This window comes from Sus scrofa, chromosome 3 (assembly GCF_054392235.1).
Source record: "Sus scrofa isolate SSC_HxYL_T2T_F1_AM1 chromosome 3, Sscrofa_HxYL_maternal_Yorkshire_Landrace_v2.0, whole genome shotgun sequence".
NCBI classification, from domain to species: domain Eukaryota; kingdom Metazoa; phylum Chordata; class Mammalia; order Artiodactyla; family Suidae; genus Sus; species Sus scrofa.
The window spans coordinates 125,327,199-125,349,256 of record NC_139385.1 but is presented as its reverse complement, the minus strand read 5'-3'; the positions used below and the strand labels follow the sequence as shown (position 1 = coordinate 125,349,256).

The window sequence follows — 22,058 nt, the reverse complement described above, 5'->3', positions numbered from 1 at the left end:
AACTTGCATTTCTAATTTCTGTGCTCCCCACTCCCAACTCCTACACTGATAGATTCAGGAAGAGATACATGACTGAATCATGGGCAACAACCTAAAGAGCTATTTACTTAGGCACTTAGGAAAGAAACTTGCTCTCCAGGAAAGCTTCCTTCTGAAGAGAATTTTTCTCTTTATCTGAGCAGCATAAAAAAATAACACCTGGAGTTCCCATGTGGCTCAGCAGGTCATGAACCCGACTAGTATCCATGAGGATGCAGGTATGATCCCTGGCCTCACTCAGTGGGTTAAGGATGAGGCATTGTTGGAGTTCCCGTCATGGCTCAGTAGTTTACGAACCCGACTAGGAACCATGAGGTTGCTGGTTTGATCCATGGCCTCACTCAGTGGGTTAAGGATCCTGTGTTGCCATGAGCTGTAGTGTAGGTCACAGACGCAGCTCCGATTCTGCACTGCTGTCGCTCTGATGTAGGCCGGCAGCTACAGCTCCTGTTAGACTCCTAGCCTGGGAACCTCCATATGCCTCAGGAGAGGCCCTAGAAAAGGCAAAAAAAAAAAAAAAAAAAAAAAAAAAAGGCACACACACAAACACACACAAAAAAGACAAAAAAAAGGATCAGGTGTTGCCATGAGCTGTGGTGCAGGTCACAGAAGTGACTCAGATCCCACATGACCATGGCATAGGACACCAGCTGCAGCTCTGACCTGACCCCTGGGAACTTCCATGTATCACAGGTGCAGGCATAAAAATAAATAATTAATTAAAAATTTAAAAAACCGTAAACTTTCAATCATATGACCATGTAGGAAGTATCTGAAATTGAGGTGGAACAACACATTGGAAGGACTAGATAAGAACCAGAGGGAAAAATTCAAAACCCCAAAAGGCAGAGCTGACAGTGTTTTTTTCCAGCAATGTTACTTATGCCACTATATCAAGCCTTGCCTTCAGCCAGTTCTACCTCTGGAATTTTGTTTAGGTTTTAAGTCACAAGCAATCAAGAGTCCTAAATAAAACAGTTTACTTAATAACTAGTGCTGGAGTTTCTGCTGTAGCACAACAGGTTACGGATCTGGTACTGTCTCTGAGGAGGCACAGGTGTGATCTCCAGCCCAGTACAGTGGGTTAAGGATCTGGCATTGTCTCTGAGGTGGCACAGGTTTGATCCCCAGCCTAGCACAGTGGGTTAAGGATCCGGCATTGCCACAGTTGTGGCACAGGTCCTTGGCCCAGAAACTTCCATATGCTGTGGGTGTGGCAATAAATAAGAAAAGTAGTGCTGGCAGAGCATATTATACATTAGGAATAATAATTTCTTCAGTTTAGGAGTTCCTCTCATGGCACAATAGTAAACAAATCCGACGAGGAACCAACCATGAGATTGCGGGTTTGATCCCTGGCCTTGCTCAGTGGGTTAACAATCCGGTGTTGCTGTGAGCTGTGGTGTAGGCTGCAGACGCGGCTCAGATCCTGTGTTGCTGTGGCTCTGGTGTAGACCGGTGGCTACAGCTCTGATTAGACCCTTGGCCTGGGAACTCCATATGCCGCGGGAGGGGCCCTAGAAAAGACCCCCCCCCAAATAATAATAACAATAATAATTTCTTCAGTTTATATTCCAAATGGTCTAAAAGCCAAAATAGAAAAAATAGGAGGTTTCTCTAACCTATAGGATAGAGAAAGCTTTCTACATTAGAGAGAAAACCCAAAAACCTTAATGACTAAGTAAAAATAATTTCTGTACAGGAAAAAAAAATACGATCAACCAAACTATGCAAAGTATACAAAGCTGGAATAAATAACTGCAAAACAAATGGCAGACAAAAAATGAATATTCCTGAGAGAGCTTCTTTTAGAAAAACACAAAAAACCAATTAGAAAAAATGGATAAAGGATATGAACATGTAATGTAAATGGCCAGTAGAATATATGAAAAGCTCTCCAAACTTAATAGTGGTTAAAGGAAAAGAAGTCAAATTGAGACACCACTGGTCAGACTCAGATAAGTCAAATGGATTAAAATCTTCCTCAGCAATACAGTAATAATGTCAGTTTCTTGGTTTTGATATTATACTACAGTTATATAAAATGTTACCAATGTAAGAAGTTGGGGGAAGTGCACATGGAATAATTTTTATATTTTCCTGGGAGTTTACAATTATTTTTTAAAAAATGAATTGATAAAATCCACTGTTAGTAAGGTTATGGGCAAGTTAGCCCTCGTATAGACTGCTGGTAGGACTGAAAACTGCTTACTGCGACCCCACCCCACCAACCCATCTCTCAATTCTGCCTTAGGAAAGGAATGTGGAAGTTACAATTAAAATTACAAATATCAGGGGCTACTGATCCAACAATCCTACTTCAATTATCCTACAGAAATAAGTCCACAAAGACTTAAGAACATGTATGCAAGGATTAACTCCAGCATTAATTATTAAGTGTCAAAGGACTGAAAATGACCTCAAAGTAAGAGAATGGTTGACCATATGTTAGGGAGGTAAACAACAGGATATGAATCAATAACAGGTACATTAACAGCAAAAGGAGCACTAAATTCCAGGTAGCATTCTAGTTAGCCCTCATAACAATCCTCTGAGGTGAGCAAAATTATTACACCATTTTTACAAATGAACAAATGAATGTATTGAGGTGTCAACCAAGCTGTTCAAAGATCACACCGTTATTAATGAAAAGTGACGAAGCCAAGATTCCAGTAGGAAGAAAACAGAAGAAGAACAGGAAAGAGACTGCTTAAAAAGAACATATAGGAGTTCCCATCATGGCTCAGCAGTTAACAAACCTGACGGGCATCCATGAGGACGCAGGTTCGATCCCTGACCTCACTTAGTGGGTTGAGGATCCAGCGCTGCCATGAGCTGTGGTGTAGGCTGGCAGCGATAGCTCTGATTCAATTCCTAGCCTGGGAACCTCCACATGCTGTGGGTGCAGCCCTAAAAAGACAAGAGACCAAAAAAAAAAAAAACAAACAAACAAACAACAACAACAAAAAAAAACCAACCTGTTTGGATTTTAGAAAGGCAACATTATACCATATTCTATATACCATCACCAGAGAGATTAGGGGCAGCAATCCCATAACCAAACACAGTGAAATACATGAGTATTTACTCTAAGTGGGATAAACAAAGACCACAGAAAGTTTCATGTCAGTTCAAGAGAAGTGTTGCTGACAAATGAGGTTTGATCCAAAAAGTCTGAAAAAACTTTTTCAAGCATTTTGGATTTTGGAATTATGGAAGAGAGATCACAGGCTTGTATCTACAAAGTGCTTTAGGTCAGAGAGAAAGAAACAAATAATCTCGATTAAAGCTTAGTACCTAGAACCAAACCAAAACAATACCCCAACCCAAACTCAACCGAACCAAAACAAAAAAACTCCTAAAAGTAATACTAATGAAAGTAAATGGCACACACATCTGGAGAAAAGATGTGATAACAGAGATAGAGACACCATATATCCCTTCCAAATCTGATGCAATTTTCCTTTGAAAGAAATAAGAAAATTTCAAAAACCCCACAAGATATACAGAACACTATACTGTCTGAAACAAATATTTAGATTTGATTTTAGGAAAATATAACAAGTCAGAGAATACTCAAAGTTTTATTTCTATGAATAATGAGGCAACTGCAGAGAAGAAAAATAGGCTACCCTGCCCATGATGGCAGGAATATACTTTCAAGACAAGTAACTCCAGAATGATACGATGAAATAAAAATAACTGAATAACTTGAAAGAACAGGTATCACCTGTATGAGTGATCCAACTCTGGCACTGAGGAAATCAACACTGATATAAAGTCAAGTAAATATGATATGGGGTTAAGTTCTGACACATGAAGCACACCTAAAAGATGGCCTAACTATCATAAGACAATGTAACTTCTAATTTTTCTTGTCAGTGCTCAAGAGAGAGGAGTTCAGGGGTGGGAGGCAATTCTCCTAAGGACAGGAACAAGTGCAGTGCTATAATCTTATGCTGAATCTAGTTCATGAAGGAAACATATTAAGATATTTCAGACACAAGGCCCAAGAACAGAAATAACTTCAGTCATATTGCCATCAGCCTTATTTAACTCTCTCTGCAGTAAAAGTTGTTCCTTAGCAGTAGCCAGTAGGGCTGAAAGATCTGAGGCCTGTAACACACTGCTCAGATGAAACCAACATAGTTAACTCATGAAAGGAGACAACACTGTGTGGCCAAAGAGCCAGATTTATGTATTCATACCAAGCTGAATTCAGATCTGAGTGTGGCCATGGGCTCGTGACCGTAAACACCCTTAACTTTCTCTTCTGTAAAACAGAGGAAATACCATCTACTTTGTAACTTGACTGTGCAGAATAACTTGCTCTTCCACTCCAGTTCCATTATGTTCCAGTGTTCCCTCTCTCAAGTGACAGTAATTTCACTCACCCCATCAGATCTCCATTCCGAAGCCAGAGTGACATTTTAAAAACAAGTACGATCAGGCCACCTCTGCTCAGCTTATAATTCTTATAATTAACTTATAATTCTCCTGACTTTTTGGCTTTTGTACTAGCTAATACTTCTGCTTGCAATCATAACCCTCACCTTTTCTCCTAGCAAACTCCAATGTGCTCTTCAGATTTCAGCCTTAATCCACCTTGTTTAAGGAAGCCACACCAAGGTTGTATAGAATCCAATACTTCCAAATACTTATCATTTATAACTGTATACTGTAACGAAAAAGTTTTCATTTAACACGTGACTCCACTGTGGGCCAGCCGGATTCAATGGTGGGTGACTTCATTTAAGCTCTAGGAGGCAGATCCTCTTCTTTCCTACATCCAAATCCAACAGCACACAGACCCTAGGTCCTACAAACAGTCATTCTGCAACTATGATGGATGAGCCTGAGAAAATGGAACAAAAATGAAGGAAGCAGAGCTGAGATACTGATCAAATTACCAGAGCACCTGGATCAAGTTTTTTCACTTATATCACATGATTAAATTCCTTTAATGTTTAAGCCAGTTTACATTGCATATCCTGTTGTTTACAACTGAAAATACCTCAACTGACAAAACGCCTAGGTCAAAAGCATTCATACTGACAGAGAAATGAAATGGATACAGAAGAAAAGTATAGGAAAATATTCAGAGGTAACAACTCTCACCTACCAATCAGAAAATATTTTGTTTATGAATCAATAAGGTATACCGAATGATGTAAGAAGAGGTAACATCCTACTAAACCTGTACAGACTAACTCAAGTAGCCAAGATAATCAGAAATATTTATCTAAATTTTTTTCTAAATCTTGAATTTCAAGGATTAGAAAGAATCAAGCTGAGATTTAGGCATGAAAAGTAAAAGTGGCAGAATGAATTACTATTTTTATTTCATCATTCACTCCCTCTATCATGCCATGCCACCTTACAGGAAATAAAATATATTTCCCTGTCCCATTGACATTGCATTTGGCCATAAGGCTTGATTTTGTCAATGAAATGATAACAAAGGACAGAAACAGAGGCTAACACATGCTTGGATAGTTTGGCTTACTCCTAACTGCTATGAGAGCAGCCACTGATTCCAAAGGAACAGAGAACAACCCACAGCTTAGAGCCAAGCCTGGGCAACAAAAACTGAACCCCAGCTCATCTAAAGACATAAGGAAGAAAAGGAACTATTTGTTGTTATAAACCACTGAAATTACAACTGTTAAGCAACAAAGACTGACCAATAAGCCCTAACATCTGCTTTCTTAGCAATACTCAATACCAAAGACAATAAAGTTCTTAAGAAAAGTTAGCAAAAAAATTTATATTGAGCCAAGATGTCATTCAAAGAAGCAATAGATATTATTAAGCCCATGGGAACTAAGGGAAAGATCCCCCATAAACTTAAATCCAGCCCACAAAGAAATGCTCCAAAATAAAAAAAGTTCAGGAATGGAGAAAATGGTTTCAAGGGGAGGGGGGGAAAAAAAAAGTGAACAGTTGCAATTATGGTACTATAAGAGAAATGCAAATACCTTCTTTTTTTTTTAACTTTCATTTAAAAAATGACAACACATCTTCAGAATTTTTCTATTTTCTTTTCTCTCAACTTTATTTAGGAACTAATATCCTAAATGAAATATATTAATAATCTTCAGCGAAAAAAAATAGTATAACAATTTTCTTAGTTTCTTCAATTAACGCAATAAACAATGTATTCCTAGTTAGTGAATTCAGGGTGTTTTTCCAGCATACATTTTTGTCATTACTGACTGACTTTTTTGATTATCAGGAATCATTTTTAAAAAAATATTAAACAGTCCAAAATATACAAATAAATTATTAAAACAACATAGCTTCTGAGAGTAAGTAAGCCTCTTTTTCAAAATCACTTCCTTTGTCACGAGGCATGCAATTAAAAGCAAAAAGACAACAGCAGGTAGGGAGAAGGGGGACTGTACACAGACTGAAGTGAAAGATTTCCAAAGAGAAAAGACACATGGAATATCAAGGTGTTTGTTGATCAAGTATAAGAAGAGACCTACTCAAGGGAGTTCCCATCGTGGCGCAGTGGTTAACAGTTCCGACTGGGAACCATGAGGTTGCGGGTTCGATCCCTGGCCTTGCTCAATGGGTTGAGGATCTGGCATTGCCATAAGCTGTGGTGTAGGTTGCAGACGCGGCTCGGATCTGTCATTGCTGTGGCTCTGGCGTGGGCTGGTGGCTACAGCTCTGATTGGACCCCTGGCCTGGGAACCTCCATATGCCATGGGAAGTGGCCCTAGAAAAGGCAAAATACAAAAAAAAAAAAAAAAAAAAAAAAAAAAAAAAAAAAGAAGAGACCTACTCAAGAAGAGTGAGTCACAGATGTCCATGAAAGCAAAAAATGGGGACACTTACATGCAACATTTAAAGATCAAGAGGAAAGCCAAAGATGAAGAAGCTAGGAGGATCTGGTGGTTTTAGAATGAGTATGTTTAGCTCATATCACCAAAACTTTCAGTTATTCAATAGAGTACTGAAATAGGGGGAAAATTAGCTTTTTGCTTGAAGAATATTAATATAAAAGCAATCATGGAGTTTCCGTCATGGCGCAGTGGTTAACGAATCCGACTAGGAACCATGAGGTTGCGGGTTCGGTCCCTGCCCTTGCTCAGTGGGTTAACGATCCGGCGTTGCCGTGAGCTGTGGTGTAGGTTGCAGACGCGGCTCGGATCCTGCGTTGCTGTGGCTCTGGTGAGGCCAGTGGCTACAGCTCCAATTGGACCCCTAGCCTGGGAACCTCCATATGCCACGGGAGCGGCCCAAGAAATAGCAAAAAGACAAAAAAAAAAAAAAAAAGCAATCATGATGTTTTGATGGTAACCTGAAAAGCTTGTTACATGTAAGTATATTTTCCAGTAGAATTAACAAAGGCTTTATAAGCCTATGATAGAAGTTACATATTAAAATTTACCTTTAAAGTGTATTTGGTAAATGATTCTTTATATCTCAAATCTGTTTAGGCATCCATGGTTAAGACTTCTCTTAACCCTGTTAACAGAAAGCAAAGTGCTACTTTCTACTTAAGAAATAGAATAAATGATTATAGTAGAAAATACTAATTAGAATAAGAAGACTCTCATCATACTGATATGAATAGTGAACAAATCAATGAATGGGGGAGAATTCCTTGCAGCATAATTCCAACTAATGGGTAAAGAAGAAATGATGGAATTAGAAAATCACATGTGGCCGCCACACTGCAGGCTATTATCAGTGGAGGCTGTAGTGGACATACTCTAAAATGACCCCCAAATACTCCCCTGCCACTTCCTGGAACTCATACCCTCTCCACCTTCCCCCTGATGTAGGTAGGACCTGTAACTTGCTTCTAACCAATAAAATACAGCAGAGGGGATGGAAAGTGACTACAGTACAAAAGACTGACATATCTTTACAAGGTTGACTCTCCCTTGCTGGCTTTATTCTTGCAGGGTGCCTCTTCCCTGCTGGCTTTGAGGAAGCACAAAGGTTGGGGAGGCCCAAGTGGCAAAGAACTCAGGGCAGCCTCTAGCCAACTGCCAGCTGGAAACTGAGGCACCTCATTCTGAATAACCCCAAAGATCTGAATCCTGCCAACAACCATATAGTTTAGAAGTGGCTCCTTCTCCAATTAAGCCGTCAGATAAGAACCCAGTCCTGGTCAACACCTTGGCTACAGCCTTGCAGAGAACCCAGTAAAGCCATGCCCAGACTCCTTACACACAGAAATTGAGATAATAAATGTGGGTTGTTTTAAACTCCAAAATCTATGATAATGGTAAGCAGCAACAGATAACTAACAATGAGAGGCTAAGACTAGTGGGCAAAGATACAATGAGAAACAAGATATTTACGTAGTCTCAAAGCATCTCCCCTCCCACAAGATACATATTAATTACAAAGGGGGAAAATTATACCCTTATAGTGTAGAAACTTGGCAGACATCACACAAACTAAGGACTAAGGGATCAGAATAATCAATACCAATAATGGGATAAACTGAAATCACATGCCTCTTGATATAATGTGGTGAAAATGACACACCACTTCTGTGCCATTCCTGCCAAAAAGGCACAACCTGAATCTAATCATGAGTAAACGTCAGGCACTTCAAAATTGAGGGACAGATTACAAAATACTCTGAACTTGCTAAAAGTGTCAAGGTCATGAAAGACAAAGGCTAAAAGAATGTTCCCACATTAAAGAAGGCCATAAAGACACATGACAACTAAATGCAAGTGCAATGTGATCCTGGATTCAAACATCAGAAGAATTACCAAATTTAAATAAAGTCTGCTGAATACAAAGTAATGTTATGTTAATATCCTGACTTTGAGAGTTGCACTGTGGTTATGTAAAAGAACACACCTGCCTTTAGAAATTATACTTCAGTGTTTAAATGTGAATGGGGCATCATGTCTACAATTTTTCCTGGTGATATAAAAAAAGAAAGTGGAAGTTTCTGCAAGTACACAATTCTTACATTTAAAGTAAAAATAAGTGAACCAGCACCGAGTACAGCTAAATGATATGGTCTCTCATTTCCTAGCGCACATACACTATAATATCATTGAACGTAAAATTAACGTTTCCTCCCACCAGAGAGATGAGGCAAGTTGGCACAATTTTTAAATGTGCAGTAATGTAAAAAACTTAGCCACATTTCAAGTGTGCTTGCTCTCAATTCAGAAACAAAATTAAAAACTCAGGTTTAGAACTTACACTTCCTAATTTGTCAGTGAACAATCCTCCTGGATTACAAGAATATACTCAAAAATGCAGTAGCACTTGAAGCAAAATATTTATTCTAAATGTTTTATGATTTTTGCACAATTTTTAGATTTTTATTTATTTATTTTGTCTTTTTAGGGCCGCACTTCGACATATGGACGTTCCCAGGCTAGGGGTCGAATCGGAGCTGTAGTCACCAGCCTACTCCACAGCTACAGCCACAGCCACAGCCACAACGCCAGATTCGAGCCGCGCCTGCAACCGATGCCATAGTTCACCGCAACGACAGCTCCTTAACCCATGGAGCGAGGCCAGGGATCAACCTCATGGTTCCCAGTCAGATTCGTTTTCGTTTCCGCTTCACCACGATGAGAACTCTTTTTCTTTTTTTTGCACTTTTTTTTAAAAACTAAGAGATCTCTTCTAAAAATTAACTGATAACCCTTCCCATAATCATGCCAATTTCTTCACTGAAAGTCTGAACATTTTCACCGTTTTCTTTCATTTTTAGTTTCTTTCTGGAGCTTAATAAAATTGTAAGTGGAGTCTGCAAAAGTGTTAACAAATACACAAGGCCCATCAACTCTCAGTAAAGACCTTTAGCTTGCTTTATCTCGTCTACAGCTCTCCTAATTCTAAAGGACTCTACTGGCATTCTTAAAGAATTTACTCACTTGTTACACCAACTCTACATCATCACATAATAAATAGGCAGAAATTTTAAAAATGCATACTCATATTCTTCTACAACCTTCTATCACTGCCTAGATTTAAAATTTAAGAGGACAAAATAAATACTACCTCTTACAAAAATTTAAGAACTATCTTGTCATCCCTCCTACCTCAGGCAAATGTTCTATTATTTCCTACTAATAAAATACGGCGGTTGTTTCTTTCACATTAGATAAAAATGTACCCTACGCAAAAGTAGCAAAAAAGTCCTACAACTTTACTGCAGTATGGATAACATAAAAATTACCACCTCCACCACTCCTAAGTGAACAGTTCACTTCCACTTGAACACATTCACACTGTTATGCAACTAAGCTCCAGAACCATCCTCACCTTGCAAAACTGAAACTACATCCATCAGACTCCCCATTTCCCCCCCACGCCAGTCCCTGGCAACCACCCTTCTACTCTCTGTCTCTATAAATATGACTTACACTTACTCCAGGCCCCTCGTGTAAGTGAAATCGTGTAATATTTGTCCTCTTGTGTCAGGTTTATTTCATAGACTATGTCTTGGAAGATCAGCCATGTTGTAGTATATATTAGAATTCCCTTAAGGCTGAAAATGTTCCACTGAATATATATGCCACATTCTGTTTATCCATTCATTGTCAATTAGCATTTGAGTTGTTTCCATTTTTGTCTATTGTGAATAATGTTGCTATAAACACCGGTGTAAAACCATGTATTCAGGTCTTTGCTTTCTATTCTTTTGTGTAGATACCCAGAAGTAGAACTCCCGGATCAAATAAAATCCTACAACTTTTTTTTGTTTTTTTTTGCTTTTTAGGGCTGCACCCATGGCACATGGAGGTTCCCAGGCCAGGGGTCAAATCAGAGCTACAGAGGCCTGCCTATGCCACAGCCACAGCAATGCCAGATCTGAGCCACATCTTTGACCTATACCACTGCGCACGGCAACATTGGATCCTTAACCCACTGAGCGAGTCCAGGGAAAATCCTACAACTTTTAATCATTCTTTACCTTACTCTCACTTTATGTAGCCATCTCTCAGGTACAAACATCTACAAACCAGAATCAGATAAAATCCACAGGCTGACAGAGAGCTTCGTAGATTATCTAGTCCATTTACCTACAGATGCTTATATCTCCTCCTAAAAACATAAAGCGGTAATCATCCAGTCTTTCACACAAACATATAATGTAGTAAAGACTCATTATGTCCTCAAACACTTCCAATGATTCATAAATTCTTCTTTAGGCCAAATACATCTTCTTCTAGCTCCAACTATTAGTCTTGATTTTATGCTATAAATCAGTGGTTATCACGGTGGAAAAACCTGAGAGGATCTTTTCTTCCCTCTCTGTGATTTTCTCTACTGCCTGAATTTGCCAAAATGACCTTGCAATAAACTACTTTGGTGGGGGGGGTAACATTTCTTCAGTAATTCATATAACAGTACTTCAAACTCTTCAAGTACTTTAAAACTCTTCATGAAACAGTGAAGTCTACTTTTTCAGATTTTTGGTCTCTCTTCTCCTCACTGGCGTCCCCTCCTGCAACAAAGCTAAAGAAATTTAATACAGTAAACTTTTACAATCCATCTTCAAAATTCACCAGAGTCCTACAACATTTATTATCCCCAAAAAAGCTTTAAGGGACTGCAGCACTTTAATTTATTTAATCCTAGAGATATCTCACCTTGCATTAGAGTACCCTGATTTATCTCTAGTTTAATTCCAATCTCTTGTTCATTTTTCTGTACTCCCTCCTACAGAATAGCCTTGTCAAAACTAGGCCATAATCAGCTTCCCTATTCCTGACTCAACCATTATGCATTCTATATTTATCCTTCAAAGCTCACTCCGGGAATTTCATAGGATTAAATAACAGACTCAGACTTTCAAGGCTAAAAGAAATGTAAAGTTATCTAGTTCCCCAAACAGGCCCTTTTTCAGATCAATTTTAAACGTAAAAAGATAATAAACTTAAAAGAATCTTTTTTTTTTTTCCTTTTTACAGCCACACATGCAATCTATGGAAGTTCCCAGGCTAGGGGTCAAATTGGAGCTGCAGCTGCCAGCCTATGCCACAGCCATAGCAACACAGAATCCATGCTGCATCTACAACCTACATCCTCACAGACACTATGCTGGGTTCTTAAACCACTGAGCCACAATGGGAACTCCGAGAATCTCTCACTCACATGATAGACATATATCTACACACACTGTAATCATTATTCGCAAACTAAAAAAAAAATAATTAGCAGCACCATATAATTTTAAAACCAAAAACTGATTTTGTGGCATGCTTACTTTACAGACCATACAAAACAAAACTGAACTCAACAGCACCCTTAGAATGAAAAACAGTGAGTTTAGAAATCATTACATTAGTAGTCTTGATAGGTTTTATATTCACTAAAAATTTTTGTATTCTTACAAAACTCATTAAAATCTTTTGCTTGCTTTCTCTTGGTCATATACAACCAGTTCTTCCAATGAGAAGTTCATTTTGCTTAACAACTATTTTAACTTTTAAAAAAGAAATAAGACCAAAAAATAATAAAAAAATAAAAAAGAAATAAATGTAGTTTTTAAAAAATAACACCTGGGAGTTCCCATCGTGGCACAGTGGTTAACGAATCCGACTAGGAACCATGAGGTTGCAGGTTGGATCGCTGGCCCTGCTCAGTGGGTTAAGGATCCTGTGTTGCTATGGCTGTGGCGCAGGCTGGCAGCTGCAGCTCCGATTTGAGCCCCAGCCTGAGAACTTCCATATGTCACACATGTAGCCAAAAAAAAAAAAAAAAAAAAAAAAACAAACCAACAACAACCCACAAAAATGAAGACAGCAGGAGAGGAAATGACAACCGTTATGTTTAAATACAATAAAAAGCAGCATCTGACTCATCTATACTTTAGTGAATCAGTTTCTTTAAACTACCTCCCTCACCCCAAAACATGCCAAGAAACAAGTGGAAATAAAACCACTGAAGAGAGGATAAAAAGGTATGCAGGAAAACTTTTAAACAGGCATTTTTGGGGAAGGAGGCCCAGTTGGGACCACAAAATGAGAAGTCTGGATGAATGGAGTAGTGAAAGGGCACAAAATAAATAAATAAGAGTAATCCAGGAATACCATGGAGAAAAAGGTCAAAGGGAAAAAAAAAAAAAGATCCTTGACAAATTATGCTTATATTCTCTATCCTTTTAACATTTCACCATAAATCTTCATTCTCTTTAACTTCCAATTGTAGTCTTTTTTCCCCATTATTGTTTTTTAAAAAGCATGGTTTGTCCATTACCAGTAAGATGTGAGCAAAACTGCTTTAAAAGGGGAGGGGGAAGAAAAGCATCCAGTGTTTCCATGCTTTATTTTAAAGTAAATGCATGGAACATAAAGTACTTGACTCTTATCTTAGTCCACCGCCATCTCCACTATCAGTTCACCACAGCATACTGCTTTTCAATCTTCTAAGAAATAAGACAAACACAGCACTTCTTAGAAAGGTCACTGTAACTACTGCAAATAAAGAAATAACAACTACCTTTATTTCAGCTGATCAGGATGCTAACATTTCATAACTGGCTGGGCCAAATTCCTAAACAACGTATGTCTCTGAACGAAAGAGGTGTAGAGGGTTGCATGTGAGGACATGTTATTTGAGGTAAAAGAATTAGTGAGGAAAACAGAAACTGAAAATAAAATATTTGTCCATATAAAAGCTATGGAAAGAGTCCTAAAAGAAAAGAGCTGGAGAAGGCAAAAAATTTAATGGATTTGATTAAGTACACCAAAAAATAAGAATTGGCTGTAATTCTCTATCTTTGCCCTATTTGGTATTTACTGTTCATTTAGCAATACAGTTTATACATCTAAAAACCCATGCTACTGATTACAATTGTTTTTGCTTTTGAACAAGAGCTGCCAGGCTTGACACAGCCAGTTTGGTTGAAAGATTCAGTTTTTAAGTAGTCAACTGATTCAAGAATTTTACCCATTACTAGCATTTTTCCAACTCACGGAAATAACTTAGGAGTTACAGTAAAGCTCATACAGTTAAACGGCTTTGACTGCGAGTATCTTCCCCTAAGCCTCAAAATAACGACTAAAATAGGAAAGGCAAGTTAGCACCAGCAAGTGGGATCAGACCACAAGAAGCGGCCCAGGATCAGACCACAAGAAGCGGCCCAGCCCAGGAAGCCTCTTTGTCCTCCTGGGCCTGGGACTACTAGAGCTCCGCTCTGCGTAAGATGCGGAGCAGCCCAGTGGTGCTAGCAGTGGGAATGGGAGAATCCCCCATCTCAAGCATCTGGCCCAGGAAGGTGGGGCCAGATCTGTCCTCACAGGCTGGAGACTACCTTTTCCCTACATCAAGAGGCATCAGATAGCCTGGTCTGTGGGAACTCCTCCCACTCTCTCAGAAAGAAGCAACAGAGATCAGTGAGAGCTTCTGTACAACCAAATAAAACAAGACCAAAATAACATAGCAAAGGCTTTAAAAATTAAATTATCGAACCGCAGTCCACCAAAGATGTCCAGGACTCACACAGTAAACCAAGCAGTGTGAATGCCTGTTAAAATAAAATATTTAAATTTAATAGCACCCAACTTCTCTAACCTAACAGCTAAAATATCCAAAATTCAACAGAAAAATCACCTGTCATATCAAAAATACCAGGAAAATCACGAGCTGAATGAGAGAAGACAATCAACTGATGCCAACATTGAGACAGACATTGCAATCTTGAGAATTTAAAACAGCTATCATAAAAAGTTCAATAAACATAAATTCTCTGGAAACAAATGAAAACAGAGCAAATATTAGAAAAGAAACAGAAGTTAGAAAAATAAGTGAATAGAAGTTACAGCACTGAAGAGTTTCCTTGTGGTTCAGTGGGTTAAGGATCCAGCACTGTCACTGTGGTGGATCCACTTGCTGCTGTGGGTACAGGTTTGATCCCTGGTCTGGGAACTTCCACGTGCATAAGGTGAGGCCAAAAAGAAAAAGTTACAAAACTGAAAAGCACAGTAAGAAGTTAAAAACTTTATAATAGAGTGAAGATGACAGAGAATAGAATCAATGACCTTAATGCCAGATCAATAAAATTTACCTGATGTGAACAAGAAAAAATAAAGACTGAAAAAAATTTAACAGAACTTCAAAGAGTTGTGGGATAGTAACAAAGATTCAGAGATATCCTGTGGCTCATCAGGTTACCAACCCAACTAGTATCCATGAGGATGCGGGTTCGATCCCTGGCCTTGCTCAGTGGGTTAAGGATCTGGTATTGCCATGAGCTCTGTGGTGCAGGTCACAGAAAAGACTTGGATACCATATTGCTGTGTCTGTAGTGCAGGCCAGCAGCTGCAGCGGCTCCAATATCACTCCTAGCCTGGGAACTTCCACAAGCCTGCTGCCTTAAAAAAAAAAAAAAAAAAAAAAAAAAAAAGGCAAAGCACACACACATACAAACACACAAAAAACTATGTTTACAAGAAATTAATTTCAAATGCAGAGAGACTACATCAATGATATATTACTGGTAGGAATGTAAAATGGTTCAATCTACCAGAAAGCAGTGTGGAAGTTTCTTTAAAACCAAACATGTACCTACCACAGAACTCAGCAATCACACTTTTAGGCATTTATCTCATAGAAAGGAAAATGGGGAGTTCCTGTTGTGGCGTAGTGGTTAACAAATCCGACTAGGAACCATGAGGTTGCGGGTTCGATCCCTGCCCTTGCTCAGTGGGTTAAGGATCCGGCATTGCCATGAGCTGTGGTGTAGGTCGCAGACGAGGCTCGGATCCTGCATTGCTGTGGCTCTGGCATAGGCTGGCGGCTACAGCTCCGATTAGACCCCTAGCCCGGGAACCTCCATATGCCGCAGGAGCGGCCCAATAAATGGCAAAAAAAAAAAAGAAAGGAAAATGTATGTCTACACAAAACCATGTAAACAAATTTTCATAGAAACGCCATTTGTAATAGTGAAAAACTGGAAACAATCCAGTGGTCATTCAACAGGTGAACTGTTAAGCAAACTGTGGCAGATCCATGCTGTATGACTACTCAGCAATAAAAAGGAATGAAATACTGACACATACAACAACTTAGGTGAATCTACAGGGAACTATGCCAAAAAAAAAAAAAAAGCCAATCCCAAATGGTTACATATTATATATGATTCCATTACTATGAATTCCTGAAATGACATCCTTAGAGACAGGAAGAACAGATTAGTGGTTTCCAGGGATGAGGTAGCACTGGGGAGTTAGGTGGAACCATGACAGGGATTCTCTTGCCGATCAAACTTCTTTACTTTGACTGTGGTGGTAGATACATGAATCTTTATGTGTGCTAAAACTGCATAAAGTCAAAGAGAGCTTCACACATATGCATGCCCCCGCCCTCCCACGAATACAAATAAAAGCAAATGAATTGTATCAAAAGCAGTATTCTGGTTGTCATACTGTATTGTGGTACTGCATACTGTTACCATTGAGAGAATCTGTTAAAAGGGTTAGTTCTTAAAACTGCTTGTCAATTATATTTTTCTTTGTATCCTTATCTTCTAACAGTATTCTCTATCTTCTAACTTTATACTCTTTTATAAAGTTTTTATACTTTGCACTCTTATTTTCTACCTATATATTCTCTCTTCTAGAGAGAATGTGCAATCTTGCTTTGGGGAACTATGCCTTAACCCACTGGAAACAGTCTTTGTAGGACTGTCCATCAAGATGTCTCACTACCCCTGGACACAGGGCCAGCCAGGTTCACTCTTCCTTGAATTTTTGACCTTGAGCAGAGCAGACAGACTAATGCATCCCAGCTGGAGTGCCTTGATGAGCCCATCAGTCAGTTGGAGCTACCTGATCTCTGCAGTTGCCTTCATTCTCTTAATTTCAGAGCCTTTTTTCCTTTGAGCCTGTGACCTACCCTACATTCTTCAAATAAATCCCATTTTGCTTAAGTTATTCACATTTAGTTCCTATTGTTTGTACCTAAAGAATCTAATCAAATATAAGTCCCTACCTCAAAAAATAACCAAAAAAAAGTTCTTACCTAATTTAAAAAATTAATTATAATTTTTAATCTTTGTATGACCTGGATTAAGGTGTCCTCCATAAACTAATACTCAAAAATGAATAGGTTCTTGCAAACAAACTTAATGGAATGCAAATTTAACTGGAGTTAAAAACATTTACTAAGCTCTAACTAAAAGCCAAGTACATCATGTCCAAGTGAAATGAAAACACATGAATATGGTTCCTACTGTCAAATCTCACAGACAAGTGAGAAAATTATAATAATTATCTATAATATAACATGGGAACTGCTATAAAAGAGGTGTGTCTAAAATGTTATGTCAACACAGACAAAAAGCCAATTCAGTAAAGATCCAGACTATGAATTTCAACCTGTTCTGGGTCTGGTTTTAAATAAATGTCATTCCCTTAAAGGATTTACCAATATTCTCTCTCACTCGGTAAGGGCACAAACATACATTTTCAATCTTACAGCCAAAAAAGCAAGTGTTAGCTCACACATTTCCAATCTCTTAGATACTTTCATTATTCATCTGTAGAATACTAGGTATCCCAATGCTAGAAAGTCAAATGATGATTTTAATAAAACTAAATGTAGACTTGGTTTCTAAAAGTATGACCAAACAATGATTATTACAAACTGAAATAAAAAAACCCCACATATAACCAATACCAAAAAAAAAAAAAATCATGTATTACCAATATTTACATAGTAATATCACTCTTATTTAGTTTCCAGACTAATTATTTCATTTTATAAAGTAACAATCATGCATCCAAAGAAATTTTAATTAAAATTCTAAAAGAGTACTTTATAATTGTATAATAGTTCTTTAGAATAAAGTAATTCTTACCTTCTGGAGTTGGAATGCACCCCAAGAAAATGAAAAGAGGAAAAAAAAGAGCTTTTAATTTTTCTTTACAAAGCAACAATAAAGCCCAAGAATAAACTCTCCCTTCTCCTCCCAACAATATCCACAATTCTTCAAATTAGTACCCTTCCCTCCTTAGCTACATAAAACATTAATTTCGTCTTTAGAGTTTATACGTTACCCCCAAACATCAGTGTCTAAAAACACATCAACTAAACAGTCTAAACCATTTCAGGTAACAATTGTAGTGCCTTAATTGTGGGCAGAGTAAAACTATTATAGCAGCCTAGAATTAAATGTGGATACCATGAATATTTCCCATTCTTTAATATTCTTCCCATGCATTTCAATTTCAAGGAGCCATCATAAAGCCATCAGCTATAAACTCTAAAGGTTTATTAGCGTCCCTTTGGTCCATAATGGAACTCATTATGAAGCTGAATAACAACAAATTAGAATACTTCTTTCTGTTAATATCCAAGCATTTTGTGTGTGTTTATTTTTTCATAATTAATCCTTTTGACATCCCTCCAAGGTTTCTGGGCTTAAAAGCAGACTGCAATTAGCAGAGAAAAAACACAGGTCCAACTAAAAGGTATCAGCAAACCTTAGATAAAATATGGTATCAATTTAATTCATAAAGTTCTTTCTTCTTCTTTTTTTCTTTTGGTCTTTTTAGAGCTGTACTCGTGGCATATGGAGGTTCCCAGGCTGGGGGTTGAATAAGAGCTACAGCTGCCAGCCTACACTACAGCCATAGCAACCCAGGATCCGAGCTGAATCTGTGACCTACACCACAGTTCAGGGCAATGCCAGATCCTTAACCCACTAAGTGAGGTCAGGGATAGAACCACATCCTCATGGAGCCTAGTCAGGTGCGTTAACCACTGAGCCACGAAGGGAACTCCCAATATTCTTTACTCTTAAACTGAGCTCTTTCTAGTGAAATCACCTCAAAGCAATTTGGTCTGACAACGAGTCAAAATACCTGCTCTGTAGGGACAATGATGATTTCTGCTGAAAAGTAGTGGAGAATGTTGACTTCATTTCCCTTGCTATATAATTTATATAAGGTGAGGTGAGAAAAAATTCAATAATTGGATTAGTTTTGGTGTGAGGTGAGCTAAAATATACTTAACTACCATGTGAAGGAGAATATTTGTTCAGAAGTAAATGAGTCTAATACTAATCATTTGGACTCCTCCAAAGAAGTAAAGGTTTCATCTGGCAAATGTTTACTGAGCATGATTTTTGCTAGATGGTTCCCAGAGATCTTTACAATTCCAACTCTAAAGGAGCTTGCCTGGGATACAAGACTGAAACATAAGAACTCCCTGCTAGATAATTTTGAGCTCTGCAAGACAACAATGTAAAGATCTATTTAAATGTTCAGTTAGGTTAAGTTCTTTACAAATGTACTAGTCCTTTCATAAGCCAAGTTATTGTAATGGCTGGGGTTTTTACTTCAAATTCTTCCAAAGAGCAATTTACAGTTAGCTAACAACTAACCTAATGTTATGTTAGCACATGGTGTCAGTTTTACTTGAAAAACAAAACAGCAAATATACTGGTCAGAAGGGTAGGGAGAATTCTAGATGTAGAGGGAGTACATACTGAAAAGAACAAAAGTAAACAGTAAGCCTGAGTTTCCAGTCTCACTGAGCTCATTGTACTACCCTGGCCAATTCTCAGTCTCCAGGGGCCTTAATTCTTCACTAATAAAATGACATATAACTATGATATCTTAGTTATCTTTTCCAGGTATATCATTCTATGACTGGTTTGGAAAAAGAGGTTAGGGAGGGAGAGGAGGATGAGGAATGCAGAAAAGACTACCCATTTGGGGGTATTATTAATCAGAGGCTGCAGCAGAACTAGATACTTCACTTGTAAGGAATGCACATCCAAGTCATCTGCTTGTCCCCAAACCTACCGATACCACTGTACAACTAGCACTTAAGAGGATTCCAAGTCTTTTTCCATAAAGAACCAATGCTTTGAAATACTTCCTGACTTGTTTCAAAGTTGACAAATAAATAATGATCAACCTAACTTAAATGCTAGGCAGTTGGCTATGCACATTTATTAGCTGCAGGCCTTATTCACCCAAACCAATTTTATGGTATAAGAGATTCAAATTCACACATCTGAATCTGACCAAAATTACTAATTATTACATATCATGAACTCTTGGGAGCATTCATGAATGGTCTAATTCAGTAAATACTGAATCTGTGAGTGATAAATTCATGACCAGCCAGAATCTTTCTAATTTCTCTTTCCTCCTCTGCTCATCAGTGGAAAGAGGGAAAAACAAAAACAAAAAACCTAGTAAGGAGTTCCTGTCATGGCGCAGTGGTTAACAAATCCGACTAGGAACCATGAGGTTGCGGGTTTGATTCCTGCCCTTGCTCGGTGGGTTAATGATCCAGCGTTGCCGTGAGCTGTGGTGTAGGTTGCAGACGCAGCTCGGATCCCAAGTTGCTGTGGCTCTGGCGTAGGCGGGCAGCTACAGCTCTGATTAGACCCCTAACCTGGGAACCTCCATGTGCCGTGGGAGCGGCCCAAGAAATGGCAAAAAGACAAATAAATAAATAAATAAATACTTACTTTAAAAAAAAAAGCAAAAACCTAATAAAAAAATAGGGTCTTAGGAAATGAGTACTATTTTCTTCTTTCCTAAAAATTTGTTCTCCATTAGCTGATATAAGAAGAGTCAAGATGACACAGCTAATAGGATGAGCAAAACTGGGGTGGGGGGAGTATTAAAAGCAATGGCTACTTTAGAAGGAAAGTGTGAAGTCCTCAACTTAATGCTGTGAAAGTACATTTGTGAACAATAACGGCAGCCACAGCTGATGGAGGGGAAAATTTGTTGTAGTAAGAAAGAAAGAAGTAGTAACAGGTGCTAACAGTTCTAAGGATTAGCAGTAATGGTCTCAAAGTACAGAAACACTTGATTTCCTATGTTTTACCAACAGCACGTATGCCTCATGTCTATGTTTAGCTTCTCTATTTTTAAAAATAAAGCAGAATATCCAAATTGTACACAAACAGTCCCTTATCTATGGATACATACCGGAATGCTGAAGTAATAAAATGCCTGAAATTTACCCTCAAACAGTCTGGGATCAGAGGACTATTTATAATTTATGCTGGAGAAAACATACTTTTGTTTGAGTTTGGAATTTTCTAAAGTAAAACTTTTTTTGTCTTTTCAGGGCTGCACCTGAGGCATACAGAGGTTCCCAGGCGAGGGGTCCAACTGGAGCTATTGTTGCCGACCTCCGCCACAGCCACAGCAACACCAGATCCAAGCCATGTCTGGGACCTACACCACAGCTCACGGCAATGCCGGATCCTCAACCCACCGAGCAAGGCCAGGGATCGAACTCGCAACCTTATGGTTCCTAGACAGATTCATTTCCACTGCGCACAACAGGAACTCCTAAAGTAAAACTTTATATTAAAAAAAACTGTCCTCAGTTCTTAGCTTATAAACCTAGATATGTAACATAAGTTAAATATGATCACAGAAGAATGTATTTTTAGATTCTATAAAATACCTGGAACTATTTAATCATCAATGTCCAAAACAGGTATTAGATACTGGTCTCTGAAAATAGATACCTGCTCTAAAGCTCCAATCACTGCTACCTTTTATGCTGTCTTGACATGTATAACAAAACCACTCCCCACATTTGAACACCTACCCTCACCCCTCATGAAGTTCAAAACTTTTTCTGAATCCACAAAACATACTCAATGAATTCTTTACTTAACCAACCCTCTTCACTCCTCAGTTCCTTCTCTCTATGGTAAATGGCGGCTGTTCAATCAGGAAGTCTAGAAATGATTTTTTATTTTCTCCTTCCTTATACCTCCCACATCCAATCACTGAAACATTATCTCAAGTTTATCTATTCTCTCCAGTCCTACTTACCTTCAGCTTAATCCAAACCACCACCACATCTGGCGTAATCTAGTAAAACAGCCTCTTTAGTAGTCTCCTTAATCCCCTCAACTTGTAACTATAGTCTATTCTTCATACATTGTATTTAACTAAAAATATATCAGACTACATATCATCTTGTAATTATCAGATGTGCATGTTTAGGGTAGGTTTATTATTTCCATTTGAGGACTGACTACATATTCAGACAGAGCAGCAATTAAACCTTTAACCATGTCAATG

At 38.3% G+C, this 22,058-nt stretch overlaps 2 protein-coding genes and 1 long non-coding RNA gene across 3 annotated transcripts in view; 1 reads left to right on the top strand and 2 right to left on the bottom strand.

Moving 5' to 3' along the window:
* The window catches only part of HADHB (hydroxyacyl-CoA dehydrogenase trifunctional multienzyme complex subunit beta), a 602,797-nt gene that overhangs the window by 190,741 nt on the left and 389,998 nt on the right, over positions 1–22,058 (top strand). The window lies entirely within an intron of this gene.
* Positions 1–22,058, bottom strand: part of ASXL2 (ASXL transcriptional regulator 2) — a 136,172-nt gene that overhangs the window by 55,580 nt on the left and 58,534 nt on the right. The gene's annotated exons all lie outside the window — the stretch shown is intronic.
* LOC146404921 (uncharacterized) lies at positions 9,616–15,384 on the bottom strand. Its single transcript, XR_014842525.1, has 2 exons — positions 12,724–15,384; positions 9,616–11,967 (listed from the first exon to the last, which is right to left on the bottom strand). It is a non-coding gene; the product is annotated as an uncharacterized LOC146404921 (long non-coding RNA).